Source organism: Heptranchias perlo, chromosome 7 (assembly GCF_035084215.1).
Source record: "Heptranchias perlo isolate sHepPer1 chromosome 7, sHepPer1.hap1, whole genome shotgun sequence".
NCBI lineage: Eukaryota > Metazoa > Chordata > Chondrichthyes > Hexanchiformes > Hexanchidae > Heptranchias > Heptranchias perlo.
This window is the reverse complement of record NC_090331.1, coordinates 95,824,330-95,843,846: the sequence shown is the minus strand read 5'-3', so window position 1 is coordinate 95,843,846 and position 19,517 is coordinate 95,824,330. Positions and strand designations below refer to the sequence as shown.

The window sequence follows — 19,517 nt, the reverse complement described above, 5'->3', positions numbered from 1 at the left end:
TCCATCTCCCGACAACACCCCAGTGTCTCACTGGATGGTACAATGCCCTGTGTAGCACAGTGCCAAACAGAGCAGGAATGACCCAGTTTGACTTGAGGGCTGTGCTGTGTTAGGTCCTCTTTACTGTGGGAGGAGATGCAGGGTGTGGTGAGGGGTGGGATTGAGGGTGCAGTTGGCCTCACTGCCTCAGTTATGAAGCCATGATGTGGAGATGCCGGTGATGGACTGGGGTTGACAATTGTAAACAATTTTACAACACCAAGTTCTAGTCCAGCAATTTTATTTGAAATTCACAAGCTTTCGGAGGCTTCCTCCTTCCTCAGGTGAATGTGCTGGACATTCACCTGGTGGACCACAACATTCACCTGAGGAAGGAGGAAGCCTCCGAAAGCTTGTGAATTTCAAATAAAATTGCTGGACTAGAACTTGGTGTTGTAAAATTGTTTTCAGTTATGAAGGTTAGGGGTTTGCCAGGATTGCTGCTGCGGATTGCTATCCACTGCCTTCTACTGGAGAGTGCATGTGCGCATGTGAGTCAGGTGAGGACGGGGTGGGGCTCGTCTGTGATTCCCCCCCCTTAGTTGAATAAATTCTTGGGCGAGGAACTGGTAGCTGCCAACACCTTTGAGGCTGTACTCCAGCAAGAATCAACAACTTCAGGCACATGGAATCCTTAGTTTTGTACCTAGAGGAAGCAAGGAGACAATGTTGAACTCCTACATGGCCTTGGTTAGGAGTATTGGGTACAGTTTTGGGGACCCTGTTATAGGAAAGATTCCAAAGCAATGGGAAAGGGGCAGCCTGGATTCACTGGGTAGTTACCAGGGGTGAGGAAGTTACAGTTATAGATTTGACAAGTCAGGATTTTTTTATTGGAGTTGAGAGGGTAATCGGAAGACCCGATAAAGATCTGCACTGTTCTGAAGTGTTATTTTCAGGTTAAGCGAGAGATTTTTTTCCACTGAACGGTGAGATGGAAATGAGAGGGCACAAAGGGAAGGGAGGTTGGGAAAAAATGATCTTAACAGAGGGAGGTGAGAATGTGGAATTCCCTGCCTCAAACTGTTGTTCAAACAGTGTCCATTAATTCTGTTTAAAGGCAATTAGATAGTTGCTTGAAAAAAAGGGAAATATTAAAGGGTATGTGGAGTGAGGGGGAGAGTGGGATTAGACTGGGTGGGATATTAAAGGGTATGTGGAGTGAGGGGGAGAGTGGGATTAGATTGGGTGGGATATTAAAGGGTATGTGGAGTGAGGGGGAGAGTGGGATTAGAGTGGGTGGGATATTAAAGGGTATGTGGAGTGAGGGGGAGAGTGGGATTAGACTGGGTGGGATATTAAAGGGTATGTGGAGTGAGGGGGAGAGTGGGATTAGACTGGGTGGGATATTAAAGGGTATGTGGAGTGAGGGGGAGAGTGGGATTAGACTGGGTGGGATATTAAAGGGTATGTGGAGTGAGGGGGAGAGTGGGATTAGAGTGGGTGGGATATTAAAGGGTATGTGGAGTGAGGGGGAGAGTGGGATTAGACTGGGTGGGATAGTAAAGGGTATGGGGAGTGAGGGGGAGAGTGGGATTAGACTGGGTGGGATATTAAAGGGTATGGGGAGTGAGGGGGAGAGTGGGATTAGAGTGGGTGGGATATTAAAGGGTATGAGGAGTGAGGGGGAGAGTGGGATTAGAGTGGGTGGGATATTAAAGGGTATGAGGAGTGAGGGGGAGAGTGGGATTAGAGTGGGTGGGATATTAAAGGATATGAGGAGTGAGGGGGAGAGTTGGATTAGACTGGGTGGGATATTAAAGGGTATGGGGAGTGAGGGGGAGAGTGGGATTAGAGTGGGTGGGATATTAAAGGGTATGGGGAGTGAGGGGGAGAGTGGGATTCGAGTGGGTGGGATAGTATAGGGTATGGGGAGTGAGGGGGAGAGTGGGATTAGACTGGGAGGAATATTAAAGGGTATGGGGAGTGAGGGGGAGAGTGGGATTAGACTGGGAGGAATATTAAAGGGTATGGGGAGTGAGGGGGAGAGTGGGATTAGACTGGGAGGAATATTAAAGGGTATGGGGAGTGAGGGGGAGAGTGGGATTAGACTGGGAGGAATATTAAAGGGTATGGGGAGTGAGGGAGAGAGTGGGATTAGACTGGGAGGAATATTAAAGGGTATGGGGAGTGAGGGGGAGAGTGGGATTAGACTGGGTGGGATATTAAAGGGTATGGGGAGTGAGGGGGAGAGTGGGATTAGAGTGGGTGGGATATTAAAGGGTATGGGGAGTGAGGGGGAGAGTGGAATTAGACTGGGTGGGATATTAAAGGGTATGGGGAGTGAGGGGGAGAGTGGGATTAGAGTGGGTGGGATATTAAAGGGTATGGAGAGTGAGGGGGAGAGTGGGATTAGACTGGGTGGGATATTAAAGGGGACGGGGAGTGAGGGGGAGAGTGGGATTAGACTGGGTGGGATATTAAAGGGGACGGGGAGTGAGGGGGAGAGTGGGATTAGAGTGGGTGGAATATTAAAGGGTATGGGGAGTGAGGGGGAGAGTGGCATTAGACTGGGAGGAATATTAAAGGGTATGGGGAGTGAGGGGGAGAGTGGCATTAGACTGGGAGGAATATTAAAGGGTATGGGGAGTGAGGGAGAGAGTGGGATTAGACTGGGAGGGATATTAAAGGGTATGAGGAGTGAGGGGGAGAGTGGGATTAGAGTGGGTGGGATAGTATAGGGTATGGGGAGTGAGGGGGAGAGTGGGATTAGAGTGGGTGGGATATTAAAGGGTATGGGGAGTGAGGGGGAGAGTGGGATTGGACTGGGAGGAATATTAAAGGGTATGGGGAGTGAGGGGGAGAGTGGGATTAGAGTGGGTGGGATATTAAAGGGTATGGGGAGTGAGGTGGAGAGTGGGATTCGAGTGGGTGGGATAGTATAGGGTATGGGGAGTGAGGGGGAGAGTGGGATTGGACCGGATGGGATACTAAAGGGTGTGGGGAGTGAGGGGGAGAGTGGGATTCGACTGGATGGGATATTAAAGGGTATGGGGAGTGAGGGGGAGAGTGGGATTAGACTGGGTGGGATATTAAAGGGTATGGGGAGTGAGGGGGAGAGTGGGATTAGACTGGGAGGAATATTAAAGGGTATGGGGAGTGAGGGGGAGAGTGGGATTAGACTGGGAGGAATATTAAAGGGTATGGGGAGTGAGGGGGAGAGTGGGATTAGACTGGGTGGGATACTAAGTGGTATGGGGAGTGAGGGAGAGAGTGGGATTAGACTGGGAGGAATATTAAAGGGTATGGGGAGTGAGGGGGAGAGTGGGATTAGACTGGGTGGGATATTAAAGGGTATGGGGAGTGAGGGGGAGAGTGGAATTAGACTGGGTCGGATAAGAAAGGGTATGGGGAGAGAGGGGGAGAGTGGGATTGGACTGGGAGGAATATTAAAGGGTATGGGGAGTGAGGGGGAGAGTGGGATTAGACTGGGTGGGATATTAAAGGGTATGGGGAGTGAGGGGGAGAGTGGGATTGGACTGGGAGGAATATTAAAGGGTATGGGGAGTGAGGGGGAGAGTGGGATTGGACTGGGAGGAATATTAAAGGGTATGGGGAGTGAGGGGGAGAGTGGGATTCGACTGGGTGGGATATTAAAGGGTATGGGGAGTGAGGGGGAGAGTGGGATTAGACTGGGAGGAATATTAAAGGGTATGGGGAGTGAGGGGGAGAGTGGGATTAGACTGGGTGGGATATTAAAGGGTATGGGGAGTGAGGGGGAGAGTGGGATTAGACTGGGTGGGATATTAAAGGGTATAGGGAGTGAGGGGGAGAGTGGGATTAGAGTGGGTGGGATATTAAAGGGTATGAGGAGTGAGGGGGAGAGAGGGATTCGAGTGGGTGGGATATTATAGGGTATGGGGAGTGAGGGGGAGAGTGGGATTAGACTGGGTGGGATATTAAAGGGTATAGGGAGTGAGGGGGAGAGTGGGATTAGAGTGGGTGGGATATTAAAGGGTATGAGGAGTGAGGGGGAGAGAGGGATTCGAGTGGGTGGGATATTAAAGGGTATGGGGAGTGAGGGGGAGAGTGGGATTCGAGTGGGTGGGATATTATAGGGAATGGGGAGTGAGGGGGAGAGTGGGATTCGAGTGGGTGGGATATTATAGGGAATGGGGAGTGAGGGGGAGAGAGGGATTCGAGTGGGTGGGATATTATAGGGTATGGGGAGTGAGGGGGAGAGAGGGATTCGAGTGGGTGGGATATTAAAGGGTATGAGGAGTGAGGGGGAGAGAGGGATTCGAGTGGGTGGGATATTATAGGGTATGGGGAGTGAGGGGGAGAGTGGGATTCGAGTGGGTGGGATATTATAGGGAATGGGGAGTGAGGGGGAGAGAGGGATTCGAGTGGGTGGGATATTATAGGGTATGGGGAGTGAGGGGGAGAGAGGGATTCGAGTGGGTGGGATATTAAAGGGTATGGGGAGTGAGGGGTAGAGTGGGATTAGACTGGGTGGGATATTAAAGGGTATGGGGAGTGAGGGGGAGAGTGGGATTAGACTGGGTGGGATATTAAAGGGTATGGGGAGTGAGGGGGAGAGTGGGATTAGACTGGGTGGGATATTAAAGGGTATGGGGAGTGAGGGGGAGAGTGGGATGAGACTGGGTGGGATATTAAAGGGTATGGGGAGTGAGGGGGAGAGTGGGATGAGACTGGGTGGGATATTAAAGGGTATGAGGAGTGAGGGGGAGAGTGGGATTAGACTGGGTGGGATATTAAAGGGTATGAGGAGTGAGGGGGAGAGTGGGATTAGACTGGGTGGGATATTAAAGGGTATGGGGAGTGAGGGGGAGAGTGGGATTCGAGTGGGTGGGATATTATAGGGAATGGGGAGTGAGGGGGAGAGAGGGATTCGAGTGGGTGGGATAGTATAGGGTATGGGGAGTGAGGGGGAGAGTGGGATTAGACTGGGAGGAATATTAAAGGATATGGGGAGTGAGGGGGAGAGTGGGATTAGACTGGGTGGGATATTAAAGGGTATGGGGAGTGAGGGAGAGAGTGGGATGAGACTGGGTGGGATATTAAAGGGTATGGGGAGTGAGGGGACAGTGGGATTAGACTGGGTGGGATATTAAAGGGTATGGGGAGTGAGGGAGAGAGTGGGATTAGACTGTGAGGAATATTAAAGGGTATGGGGAGTGAGGGGGAGAGTGGGATTAGACTGGGTGGGATATTAAAGGGTATGGGGAGTGAGGGGGAGAGTGGGATTAGACTGGGTGGGATATTAAAGGATATGGGGAGTGAGGGGACAGTGGGATTAGACTGGGTGGGATATTAAAGGGTATGGGGAGTGAGGGAGAGAGTGGGATGAGACTGGGTGGGATATTAAAGGATATGGGGAGTGAGGGGACAGTGGGATTAGACTGGGTGGGATATTAAAGGGTATGGGGAGTGAGGGAGAGAGTGGGATTAGACTGTGAGGAATATTAAAGGGTATGGGGAGTGAGGGGGAGAGTGGGATTAGACTGGGTGGGATATTAAAGGGTATGGGGAGTGAGGGGGAGAGTGGGATTAGACTGGGTGGGATATTAAAGGGTATGAGGAGTGAGGGGGAGAGTGGGATTCGAGTGGGTGGGATATTAAAGGGTATGGGGAGTGAGGGGGAGAGTTGGATTAGACTGGGTGGGATATTAAAGGGTATGAGGAGTGAGGGGGAGAGTGGGATTAGAGTGGGTGGAATATTAAAGGGTATGGGGAGTGAGGGGGAGAGTGGGATTAGACTGGGTGGGATATTATAGGGAATGGGGATTGAGGGGGAGAGAGGGATTCGAGTGGGTGGGATAGTATAGGGTATGGGGAGTGAGGGGGAGAGTGGGATGAGACTGGATGGGATACTAAAGGGTGTGGGGAGTGAGGGGGAGAGTGGGATTAGACTGGATGGGATATTAAAGGGTATGGGGAGTGAGGGGGAGAGTGGGATTAGACTGGGTGGGACATTAAAGGGTATGGGGAGTGAGGGGGAGAGTGGGATTCGACTGGATGGGATACCAAAGGGTATGGGAGTGAGGGGGAGAGTGGGATTAGACTGGGTGGGATATTAAAGGGTGTGGAGAGTGAGGGGGAGAGTGGGATTAGAGTGGATGGGATACCAAAGGGTATGGGGAGTGAGGGGGAGAGTGGGATTAGAGTGGGAGGAATATTAAAGGGTATGGGGAGTGAGGGGGAGAGTGGGATTAGACTGGGTGGGATATTAAAGGGTATGGGGAGTGAGGGGGAGAGTGGAATTAGACTGGGAGGAATATTAAAGGGTGTGGGGAGTGAGGGGGAGAGTGGGATTAGAGTGGGTGGGATATTAAAGGGTATGGGGAGTGAGGGGGAGAGTGGAATTAGACTGGGTCGGATAAGAAAGGGTACGGGGAGTGAGGGGGAGAGTGGGATTAGAGTGGGTGGGATATTAAAGGGTATGGGGAGTGAGCAGGAGAGTGGGATTAGAGTGGGTGGGATATTAAAGGGTACGGGGAGTGAGGGGGAGAGTGGGATTAGACTGGGTGGGATATTAAAGGGTATGAGGAGTGAGGGGGAGAGTGGGATTAGAGTGGGTGGGATATTAAAGGGTATGAGGAGTGAGGGGGAGAGTGGGATTAGACTGGGTGGGATATTAAAGGGTATGGGGAGTGAGGGGGAGAGTGGGATTAGACTGGGTGGGATATTAAAGGGTATGGGGAGTGAGGGGGAGAGTGGGATTAGACTGGGTGGGATATTAAAGGGTATGGGGAGTGAGGGGGAGAGTGGGATTAGACTGGGTGGGATATTAAAGGGTATGGGGAGTGAGGGGGAGAGTGGGATTAGACTGGGTGGGATATTAAAGGGTATGAGGAGTGAGGGGGAGAGTGGGATTAGAGTGGGTGGGATATTAAAGGGTATGAGGAGTGAGGGGGAGAGTGGGATTAGACTGGGTGGGATATTAAAGGGTATGGGGAGTGAGGGGGAGAGTGGGATTAGACTGGGTGGGATATTAAAGGGTATGGGGAGTGAGCAGGAGAGTGGGATTAGACTGGGTGGGATATTAAAGGGTATGAGGAGTGAGGGGGAGAGTGGGATTAGAGTGGGTGGGATATTAAAGGGTATGAGGAGTGAGGGGGAGAGTGGGATTAGACTGGGTGGGATATTAAAGGGTGTGGGGAGTGAGGGGGAGAGTGGGATTAGAGCAGGTGGGATATTAAAGGATATGGGGAGTGAGGGGGAGAGTGGGATTAGACTGGGTGGGATATTAAAGGGTATGAGGAGTGAGGGGGAGAGTGGGATTAGAGTGGGTGGGATATTAAAGGGTATGAGGAGTGAGGGGGAGAGTGGGATTAGACTGGGTGGGATATTAAAGGGTATGGGGAGTGACAGGAGAGTGGGATTAGACTGTGTGGGATATTAAAGGGTATGGGGAGTGAGGGGGAGAGTGGGATTCGAGTGGGTGGGATATTATAGGGAATGGGGAGTGAGGGGGAGAGAGGGATTCGAGTGGGTGGGATAGTATAGGGTATGGGGAGTGAGGGGGAGAGTGGGATGAGACTGGATGGGATACTAAAGGGTGTGGGGAGTGAGGGGGAGAGTGGGATTAGACTGGGTGGGATATTAAAGGGTATGAGGAGTGAGGGGGAGAGTGGGATTCGAGTGGGTGGGATATTAAAGGGTATGGGGAGTGAGGGGGAGAGTGGGATTAGAGTGGGTGGGATATTATAGGGTATGGGGAGTGAGGGGGAGAGTGGGATTCGAGTGGGTGGGATATTAAAGGGTATGGGGAGTGAGGGGGAGAGTGGGATTAGAGTGGGTGGGATATTATAGGGAATGGGGAGTGAGGGGGAGAGAGGGATTCGAGTGGGTGGGATAGTATAGGGTATGGGGAGTGAGGGGGAGAGTGGGATTAGACTGGGAGGAATATTAAAGGGTGTAGGGAGTGAGGGGGAGAGTGGGATTAGACTGGGTGGGATATTAAAGGGTATGGGGAGTGAGCAGGAGAGTGGGATTAGACTGGGTGGGATATTAAAGGGTATGGGGAGTGAGGGGGAGAGTGGGATTAGACTGGGAGGAATATTAAAGGGTATGGGGAGTGAGCAGGAGAGTGGGATTAGACTGGGTGGGATATTAAAGGGTATGGGGAGTGAGGGGGAGAGTGGGATTAGACTGGGTGGGATACTAAGTGATATGGGGAGTGAGGGGGAGAGTGGGATTAGACTGGGTGGGATATTAAAGGGTACGGGGAGTGAGGGGGAGAGTGGGATTAGACTGGGTGGGATATTAAAGGGTATGGGGAGTGAGGGGGAGAGTGGGATTAGACTGGGTGGGATATTAAAGGGTATGGGGAGTGAGGGGTAGAGTGGAATTAGACTGGGTGGGATATTAAAGGGTATGGGGAGTGAGGGGTAGAGTGGAATTAGACTGGGTCGGATAAGAAAGGGTATGGGGAGTGAAGGGGAGAGTGGGATTCGACTGGATGGGATACTAAAGGGTGTGGGGAGTGAGGGGGAGAGTGGGATTAGACTGGGTGGGATATTAAAGGGCATGGGGAGTGAGGGGGAGAGTGGGCTCAGACTGGGTGGGATATTAAAGGGTATGGGGAGTGAGAGGGAGAGTGGGATTAGACTGGGTGGGATATTAAAGGGTATGGGGAGTGAGGGGTAGAGTGGAATTAGACTGGGTGGGATATTAAAGGGTATGGGGAGTGAGGGGTAGAGTGGAATTAGACTGGGTGGGATATTAAAGGGTATGGGGAGTGAGGGGGAGAGTGGGATTAGACTGGGTGGGATATTAAAGGGTATGGGGAGTGAGGGGGAGAGAGGGATTAGACTGGGTGGGATATTAAAGGGTATGGGGAGTGAGCAGGAGAGTGGGATTAGACTGGGTGGGATATTAAAGGGTTTCGGGAGTCAGGGGGAGAGTGGGATTAGACTGGGTGGGATATTAAAGGGTGTGGGGAGTGAGGGGGAGAGTGGGATTAGACTGGGTGGGATATTAAAGGGTATGGGGAGTGAGGGGGAGAGTGGAATTAGACTGGGTGGGATATTAAAGGGTATGGGGAGTGAGGGGGAGAGTGGAATTCGACTGGGTCGGATATTAAAGGGTATGAGGAGTGAGGGGGAGAGTGGGATTAGACTGGGTGGGATATTAAAGGGTATGAGGAGTGAGGGGGAGAGTGGGATTAGAGTGGGTGGGATATTAAAGGGTATGGGCAGTGAGGGGGAGAGTGGGATTCGAGTGGGTGGGATATTAAAGGGTATGGGGAGTGAGGGGGAGAGTGAGATTAGACTGGATGGGATACTAAAGGGTGTGGGGAGTGAAGGGGAGAGTGGGATTCGACTGGGTGGGATATTAAAGGGTATGGGGAGTGAGCAGGAGAGTGGGATTCGACTGGGTGGGATATTGAAGGGTATGGGGAGTGAGGGGGAGAGTGGGATTAGACTGGGTGGGATATTAAAGGGTGTGGGGAGTGATGGAGAGAGTGGGATTTGACTGGGTGGGATATTAAAGGGTATGGGGAGTGAGGGGGAGAGTGGGATTAGACTGGGTGGGATATTAAAGGTTATGGGGAGTGGGGGAGAGTGGGATTAGACTGGGTGGGATATTAAAGGGTATGGGGAGCCAGCAGGAGGGTGAGATATTGAAGGGTGTGGGGAATGAGCAGGACAGTGGGATTCGACTGGGTGGGATATTTCAGGGTCTGGGGAGTGAGGGGGAGAGTGGATTCGACTGGGTGGGATAGTAAAGGATGTTGATGACCTGTTTATGAACTGTAACAGACTATGATTTCATGGCCTGTTTCATTTGTAAGGGAATGGAAGTTCTTAATTATAAATCTGTAAGTAGTTCCTCGAGATTATGGGGTTCGAAGACATTTATTGGCTTGCATTGGAATTAAGCCTAAAATTATTACTTCTATTACCAATAATCACACATATATAATAATATTTATTACCAATAATCACATACAATTATATATTATGACCAAAAATCACACATATACAATGATAACTTATTACCAATAATCTCACATATATGAAAAACATTATTACCAATATTCGCACATATTCAATAACTATTATTACTAATAATCACACATTTACAATGATAACTATTGTTACCAATAATTACACATATACAATGATAACCTATTACCAATAATCTCACATATATAACCATTATAGAATCATAGAATCATAGAAGTTACAACATGGAAACAGGCCCTTCGGCCCAACATGTCCATGTCGCTCAGTTTATACCACTAAGCTAGTCCCAATTGCCTGCACTTGGCCCATATCCCTCGATACCCATCTTCCCCATGTAACTGTCCAAATGCTTTTTAAAAGACAAAATTGTACCCGCCTCTACTACTGCCTCTGGCAGCTCGTTCCAGACACTCACCACCCTTTGAGTGAAAAAATTGCCCCTCTGGATCCTTTTGTATCTCTCCCCTCTCACCTTAAATCTGTGCCCCCTCGTTATAGACTCCCCTACCTTTGGGAAAAGATTTTGACTATCGACCTTATCTATGCCCCTCATTATTTTATAGACTTCTATAAGATCACCCCTTAACCTCCTACTCTCCAGGGAATAAAGTCCCAGTCTGTCTAACCTCTCCCTGTAAGTCAAACCATCAAGTCCCGGTAGCATCCTAGTAAATCTTTTCTGCACTCTTTCTAGTTTAATAATATCCTTTCTATAATAGGGTGACCAGAACTGTACACAGTACTCCAAGTGTGGCCTCACCAATGCCCTGTACAACTTCAACAAGACATCCCAACTCCTGCATTCAATGTTCTGACCAATGAAACCAAGCATGCTGAATGCCTTCTTCACCACCCTATCCACCTGTGACTCCACTTTCAAGGAGCTATGAATCTGTACTCCTAGATCTCTTTGTTCTATAACTCTCCCCAACGCCCTACCATTAACGGAGTAGGTCCTGGCCCGATTCGATCTACCAAAATGCATCACCTCACATTTATCTAAATTAAACTCCATCTGCCATTCATCGGCCCACTGGCCCAATTTATCAAGATCCCGTTGCAATCCTAGATAACCTTCTTCACTGTCCACAATGCCACCAATCTTGGTGTCATCTGCAAACTTACTAACCATGCCTCCTAAATTCTCATCCAAATCATTAATATAAATAACAAATAACAGCGGACCCAGCACCGATCCCTGAGGCACACCGCTGGACACAGGCATCCAGTTTGAAAAACAACCCTCGACAACCACCCTCTGTCTTCTGTCGTCAAGCCAATTTTGTATCCAATTGGCTACCTCACCTTGGATCCCATGAGATTTAACCTTATGTAACAACCTACCATGCGGTACCTTGTCAAATGCTTTGCTGAAGTCCATGTAGACCACGTCTACTGCACAGCCCTCATCTATCTTCTTGGTTACCCCTTCAAAAAACTCAATCAAATTCGTGAGACATGATTTTCCTCTCACAAAACCATGCTGACTGTTCCTAATTAGTCCCTGCCTCTCCAAATGCCTGTAGATCCTGTCCCTCAGAATACCCTCTAACAACTTACCCACTACAGATGTCAGGCTCACTGGTCTGTAGTTCCCAGGCTTTTCCCTGCCGCCCTTCTTAAACAAAGGCACAACATTTGCTACCCTCCAATCTTCAGGCACCTCACCTGTAGCGGTGGATGATTCAAATATCTCTGCTAGGGGACCCGCAATTTCCTCCCTAACCTCCCATAACGTCCTGGGATACATTTCATCAGGTCCCGGAGATTTATCTACCTTGATGCGCGTTAAGACTTCCAGCACCTCCCTCTCTGTAATATGTACACTCCTCAAGACATCACTATTTATTTCCCCAAGTTCCCGAACATCCATGCCTTTCTCAACCGTAAATACCGATGTGAAATATTCATTCAGGATCTCACCCATCTCTTGTGGTTCCGCACATAGATGACCTTGTTGATCCTTAAGAGGCCCTACTCTCTCCCTAGTTACCCTTTTGCCCTTTATGTATTTGTAGAAGCTCTTTGGATTCACCTTTGCCTGATCTGCCAAAGCAATCTCATATCCCCTTCTTGCCCTCCTGATTTCTCTCTTAACTCTACTCCGGCAATCTCTATACGCTTCAAGGGATCCACTTGATCCCAGCTGCCTATGCATGTCATATGCCTCCTTCTTATTTTTGACTAGTGCCTCAATCTCCCGAGTCATCCAAGGTTCCCTACTTCTACCAGCCTTGCCCTTCACTTTATAAGGAATGTGCTTACACTGAACCCTGGTTAACACACTTTTGAAAGCCTCCCACTTACCAGACGTCCCTTTGCCTGCCAACAGACTCTCCCAATCAACTTCTGAAAGTTCCTGTCTAATACCATCAAAATTGGCCTTTCCCCAATTTAGAATTTTAACTTTTGGGCCAGACCTATCCTTCTCCATAGCTATCTTAAAACTAATGGAATTATGATCACTGGTCCCAAAGTGATCCCTCACTAACACTTCTGTCACCTGCCCTTCCTTATTTCCCAAGAGGAGGTCAAGTTTTGCCCCCTCTCTAGTCGGGCCATCCACATACTGAATGAGAAATTCCTCCTGAATACACTCAACAAATTTCTCTCCATCCAAGCCCCTAATGCTATGGCTGTCCCAGTCAATGTTGGGAAAGTTAAAGTCCCCTACTATTACCACCCTATTTTTCTTGCAGCTGTCTGTAATCTCCTTACATATTTGCTCCTCAATTTCCCGTTGACTATTTGGGGGTCTGTAGTACAATCCTATCAAAGTGATCTCTCCCTTCTTATTTTTCAGTTCTACCCATATGGACTCAGTGGGCGAACCCTCGGATATATCCCCTCTCACTACTGCCGTGATGTTCTCCCTAATCAAGAACTAATTATGACTAATAATCGCACATATTCAATGATAACTATTATTATCAATAATCACACATATTCAATGATAACTGATATCACCAATAATCACACATATTCAATGATTATTATTATCAATAATCACACATATACAATGATAACTATTACCAATAATCATACACATTCAATGATAACTATTATTACCAATGATAACCATTATTACCAATTATATCACATATACAATGATCACTATTATTACCAATAATCACACATACAATAATATCTATTATTACCAATATCTACACATATACAATGATAACTTTTTTTTATATTCATTCATGGGATGTGGGCATCGCTGGCAAGGCCGGCATTTATTGCCCATCCCTATTTGCCCTTGAGAAGGTGGTGATGACCCACCTTCTTGAACCGCTGCAGTCCGTGTGGTGAAGGTTCTCCCACAGTGCTGTTAGGAAGGGAGTTCCAGGATTTTGACCCAGCGACGATGAAGGAACAGCAATATATTTCCAAGTTGGGATGGTGTGTGTCTTGGAGGGGAACGTGCAGGTGGTGGTGTTCCCGTGTGCCTGCTGCCCTTGTCCTTCTAGGTGGTAGAGGTCGCGGGTTTGGGAGGTGCTGTCGAAGAAGCCTTGGCGAGTTGCTGCAGTGCATCCTGTGGATGGTGCACACTGCAGCCACAGTGCGCCGGTGGTGAAGGGAGTGAATGTTTAGGGTGGTGGGTGGGGTGCCAATCAAGCGGGCTGCTTTGTCCTGGATGGCGTCGAGCTTCTTGAGTGTTGTTGGAGCTGCACTCATCCAGGCAAATGGAGAGTATTCCATCACACTCCTGACTTGTGCCTTGTAGACGGTGGAAAGGCTTTGGGGAGTCAGGAGGTGAGTCACTCGCCACAGAATACCCAGCCTCTGACCTGCTCTCGTAGCCACAGTATTTCTGGCTGGTCCAGTTAAGTTTCTGGTCAATGGTGACCCCCAGGATGTTGATGGTGGGGGATTCAGCGATGGTAATGCCGTTGAATGTCAAGGGGAGGTGGTTAGACTCTCTCTTGTTGGAGATGGTCATTGCCTGGCACTTGTCTGGCACGAATCTTACTTGCCACTTATCAGCCCAAGCCTGGATGTTGGCCAGGTCTTGCTGCATGCGGGCATGGACTGCTTCATTATCTGAGGGGTTGCGAATGGAACTGAACACTGTGCAATCATCAGCGAACATCCTCATTTCTGACCTTATGATGGAGGGAAGGTCATTGATGAAGCAGCTGAAGATGGTTGGGCCTAGGACATTGCCCTGAGAAACTCCTGCAGCAATGTCCTGGGGCTGAGATGATTGGCCTCCAACAACCACTCCCATCTTCCTTTGTGCTGGGTATGACTCCAGCCACTGGAGAGTTTTCCCCCTGATTCCCATTGACTTCAATTTTACCAGGGCTCCTTGGTGCCACACTCGGTCAAATGCTGCCTTGATGTCAAGGGCAGTCACTCTCCCCTCACCTCTGGAATTCAGCTCTTTTGTCCATGTTTGCACCAAGGCTGTAATGAGCTCTGGAGCCGAGTGGTCCTGGCGGAACCCAAACTGAGCATCGGTGAGCAGGTTATTGGTGAGTAAGTGCCGCTTGATAGTACTGTCGACGACACCTTCCATCACTTTGCTGATGATTGAGAGCAGACTGATGGGGCGGTAATTGGCTGGATTGAATTTGTCCTGCTTTTTGTGGACAGGACATAATAAACACAAATATACAATGATAACTATTATCACCAATAATCTCTCATATACAATGAGAACAATTATCACCAATAATCTCTCATATACAATGAGAACAATTATCACCAATAATCTCTCATATACAATGATAACTATTATCACCAATAATCTCTCATATGCAATAATCACACATGCAATAACTATTATTACCAATAATCACACATATACAATGAAAACTATTATTACCAATAATCACACATATACAATGATAACCATTACCGATAATAATCACACGTTCGTTCAGGTTCACACATACTCGGTACCGGAGAATTCACACATTACAGTTCTTGAGCTCGAGGGGATTGTTTGGGCAAACCTTGTTGAATTCTGAAGTATCCATTCTAACACCCCTCTTGATATATTTCTTCCTCTAGTGCAGATTCATATGTTATCAAAGGATTACCTCATCCCGTTATTCACCGAATGAATTTCAGTTTTAACGAGAATAACTCCCCAAGCCTCACACCCACTCCCTAATTTCCAGATCTGCAGCAGGACCTTTACAAAGCTAGAACAACAGAGACAGTTTTGAGGCTTCTCCTTATCAGTTAAAATACCGTCTGACTGGAATCTCTTTTACGAACAACATTGTTAACAGGAACTCACTTAAAAGTTAATGTTAATATCAACAATTTGACTGTTTCCATACACTGTACTGTAACAGACTGTGATTGGATAGTCTGTTTCCATACTGTAACGGACTAATTCGACAGATTGTTTCTGTACTGCAACAGACTGTGATTCGATACTTTGTTTCTGTACTGTAACAGATTGTGATTCAATAGTTTGTTTCTGTACTGTAACAGATTGTGATTTGATGGGCTGTTTCTGTTTCTGTACTGTAACAGACTGTGATTCGATGGTTTGTTTCTGTACTGCAACAGACTGTGATTTGATGGTCTGTTTCTGTACTGTAACAGACTGTGATTTGATGGTCTGTTTCTGTACTGTAACAGACTGTGATTCGATGGTTTGTTTCTGTACTGTAACAGACTGTGATTCGACAGCCTGTTTCTGTAACGTAGCGGACTGTATTTCAACGGACTGTTTCAGTACTGTAACAGACTGTGATTTGCTTGCTTTTTTCTGCACTGTAACAGACTGGTTCAGTTGTCTGTTTCAGCACTGTAATAGACTGTGATTCAACAGTCTGTTTCTGTACTGTAATAGACTGTGATTCGAAGGTTTGTTTCTGTATTGTAACAGAATGTGATTCGATGGTCTGTTTCTGTACTGCAACTGACTGTGATTCGATAGTTTGTTTCTGGACTGTAACAGACTGTGATTCAGTAGTTTGTTTCTGTTTTGTAACAGACTGTGATTCGATGGTTTGTTTCTGTATAGTAGCAGATTGATTCGATGGTTTGTTTCTGTACTGTAACAGACTGTGATTTGATGGTCTGTTTCTGTACTGTAACAGACTGTGATTCGATGGTTTGTTTCTGTATAGTAGCAGATTGATTCGATGGTTTGTTTCTGTACTGTAACAGACTGTGATTTGATTGTCTGTTTCTGTACTGTAACAGACTGTGATTCGATGGTTTGTTTCTGTACTGTAACAGACTGTGAATTGATGGTTTGTTTCTGTACTGTAACAGACTGTGATTTGATGGTCTGTTTCTGTACTGTAACAGACTGTGATTCGATGGTTTGTTTCTGTACTGTAACAGACTGTGAATTGATGGTTTGTTTCTGTACTGTAACAGACTGTGATTCGATAGTTTGTTTCTGCACTGGAACAGACTTTGATTAATTAGTTTGTTTCTGTTTAGTAACAGACTGTGATTTGAAGGTTTGTTTCTGTATAGTAGCAGATTGATTCGATGGTTTGTTTCTGTACTGTAACTGACTGTGATTCGATCATTTGTTTCTGTGCTGTAACAGACTGTGATTCGATAGTTTCTGTACTGTAACAGATTGTGATTTGATGGATTGTTTCTGCACTGTAACAGACTGTGATTCAGTAGTTTGTTTCTGTATCGTAACAGACTGTGATTCGATGGTTTGTTTCTGCACTGGAACAGACTGTTATTCGATAGTTTGTTTCTGTACTGTAACAGACTGTGATTCAGTAGTTTGTTTCTGTGCTGTAACAGACTGTGATTCGATGGTTTATTTCAGCACTGTAACAGACTGTGATTCGATAGTCTGTTTCTGTCCTGTATCAGACTTGTGATTGCATGGTTTGTTTCTGTACTGTAACAGACTGTGATTCGTTAGTTTGTTTCTGTACTGTAACAGACTGTGATTCGATAGTTTCTGTATTGTAACAGACTGTGATTCGATGGTTTGTTTCTGTACTGCAACAGACTGTGATTCGATAGTTTGTTTCGGTACAGTAACAGACCTGTGATTCGATAGTTTCTGTACTGTAACAGACTGTGAATTTATGGTTTGTTTCTGTACTGTAACAGACTGCGATTCGATAGTTTGTTTCTGTACTGTAACAGACTGTGATTCAGTAGTTTGTTTCTGTATCGTAACAGACTGTGATTCGATGGTTTGTTTCTGCACTGTAACAGACTGTTATTCGATAGTTGGTTTCTGTACTGTAACAGACTGTGATTCAGTAGTTTGTTTCTGTATTGTCACGGACTGTGATTCGATGGCTTTTTTCTGTACTGTAACAGACTGTGAATCGATAGTCTGTTTCTGTACTGTAACAGACTGTGATTCGATGGTTTGTTTCTGTATTGTAACAGACTGTGATCGATGGTCTGTTTCTGTATAGTAACAGACTGTGATTCGATAGTTTCTGTATTGTAACAGACTGTGATTCGATAGTTTGTTTCTGTATGGTAACAGACTGTGATTCGATAGTTTGTTTCTGAACTGTAACAGACTGTGATTCAATGGTTTGTTTCTGTACTGTAACAGACTGTGATTCGATAGTTTGTTTCTGTATGGTAACAGATTGAGATTCGATAGTCTGTTTCTATACTGTAACAGACTGTGATTCGATAGTCTGTTTCTGTCCTGCAACCGACTGTGAATTGATGGTTTGTTTCTGTACTGTAACAGACTGTGATTCAGTAGTTTGTTTCTGTGTGGTAACAAACTGTGATTCGATGGTTTGTTTCTGTACTGCAACGGACTGATTCGATAGTTTGTTTCTGTGTTGTAACAGACTGTGATTCGATAGTCTGTTTCTGCATTGTAACAGACTGTGATTCGATACTCTGTTTCTGTACTGTAACAGACCTGTGATTCGATGGTTTGTTTCTGTACTGTAACAGACTGTGAATTGATGGTTTGTTTCTGGACTGTAACAGACTGTGATTCGATGGTTTGTTTCTGTACTGTAACAGACTGTGAATTGATGGTTTGTATCTGGACTGCAACAGACTGTGATTCGATGGTTTGTTTCTGTACTGTAACAGACTGTGATTCAATGGTTTGTTTCTGCACTGTAACAGACTGTGATTCGATAGTTTGTTTCTGTATGGTAACAGACTGTGATTCGATAGTCTGTTTCTGTATTGTAACAGACTGTGATTCGATGGTTTGTTTCTGTACTGTAACAGACTGTGATTCGATGGTTTGTTTCTGTACTGTAACAGACTGTGATTCGATGGTTTGTTTCTATACTGTAACAGACTGTGATTCGATAGTCTGTTTCTGTCCTGCAACCGACTGTGAATTGATGGTTTGTTTCTGTACTGTAACAGACTGTGATTCAGTAGTTTGTTTCTGTGTGGTAACAAACTGTGATTCGATGGTTTGTTTCTGTACTGCAACGGACTGATTCGATAGTTTGTTTCTGTGTTGTAACAGACTGTGATTCGATAGTCTGTTTCTGCATTGTAACAGACTGTGATTCGATACTCTGTTTCTGCACTGTAACAGACCTGTGATTCGATGGTTTGTTTCTGTACTGTAACAGACTGTGAATTGATGGTTTGTTTCTGGACTGTAACAGACTGTGATTCGATGGTTTGTTTCTGTACTGTAACAGACTGTGAATTGATGGTTTGTTTCTGGACTGCAACAGACTGTGATTCGATGGTTTGTTTCTGTACTGTAACAGACTGTGATTCAATGGTTTGTTTCTGTACTGTAACAGACTGTGATTCGATAGTTTGTTTCTGTATGGTAACAGACTGTGATTCGATAGTCTGTTTCTGTATTGTAACAGACTGTGATTCGATGGTTTGTTTCTGTACTGTAACAGACTGTGATTCGATGGTTTGTTTCTGTACTGTAACAGACTGTGATTCGATGGTTTGTTTCTATACTGTAACAGACTGTGATTCGATAGTCTGTTTCTGTCCTGCAACCGACTGTGAATTGATGGTTTGTTTCTGTACTGTAACAGACTGTGATTCAGTAGTTTGTTTCTGTGTGGTAACAAACTGTGATTCGATGGTTTGTTTCTGTACTGCAACGGACTGATTCGATAGTTTGTTTCTGTGTTGTAACAGACTGTGATTCGATAGTCTGTTTCTGCATTGTAACAGACTGTGATTCGATAGTCTGTTTCTGTACTGTAACAGACTGTGAATTGATGGTTTGTTTCTGGACTGTAACAGACTGTGATTCGATGGTTTGTTTCTGTACTGTAACAGACTGTGAATTGATGGTTTGTTTCTGGACTGTAACAGACTGTGATTCGATGGTTTGTTTCTGTACTGTAACAGACTGTGATTCGATGGTTTGTTTCTGCACTGTAACAGACTGTGATTCGATAGTCTGTTTCTGTCCTGTAACAGACTGTGAATTGATGGTTTGTTTCTGGACTGCAACAGACTGTGATTCGATGGTTTGTTTCTGTATAGTATCAGATTGATTCGATAGGTTGTTTCTGTACTGCAACAGACTTGTGATTGCATGGTTTGTTTCTGTACTATAACAGACTGTGATTCGTTAGTTTGTCTCTGTACTGTAACAGACTGTGATTC

General features: G+C 46.4%; 1 protein-coding gene across 1 annotated transcript in view; it reads left to right on the top strand.

Annotated features, from left to right (window-relative positions):
• The window catches only part of LOC137324065 (leucine-rich repeat flightless-interacting protein 2-like), a gene marked incomplete at its 5' end in the record, with an annotated part of 177,387 nt that overhangs the window by 29,454 nt on the left and 128,416 nt on the right, over positions 1 to 19,517 (top strand). The gene's annotated exons all lie outside the window — the stretch shown is intronic.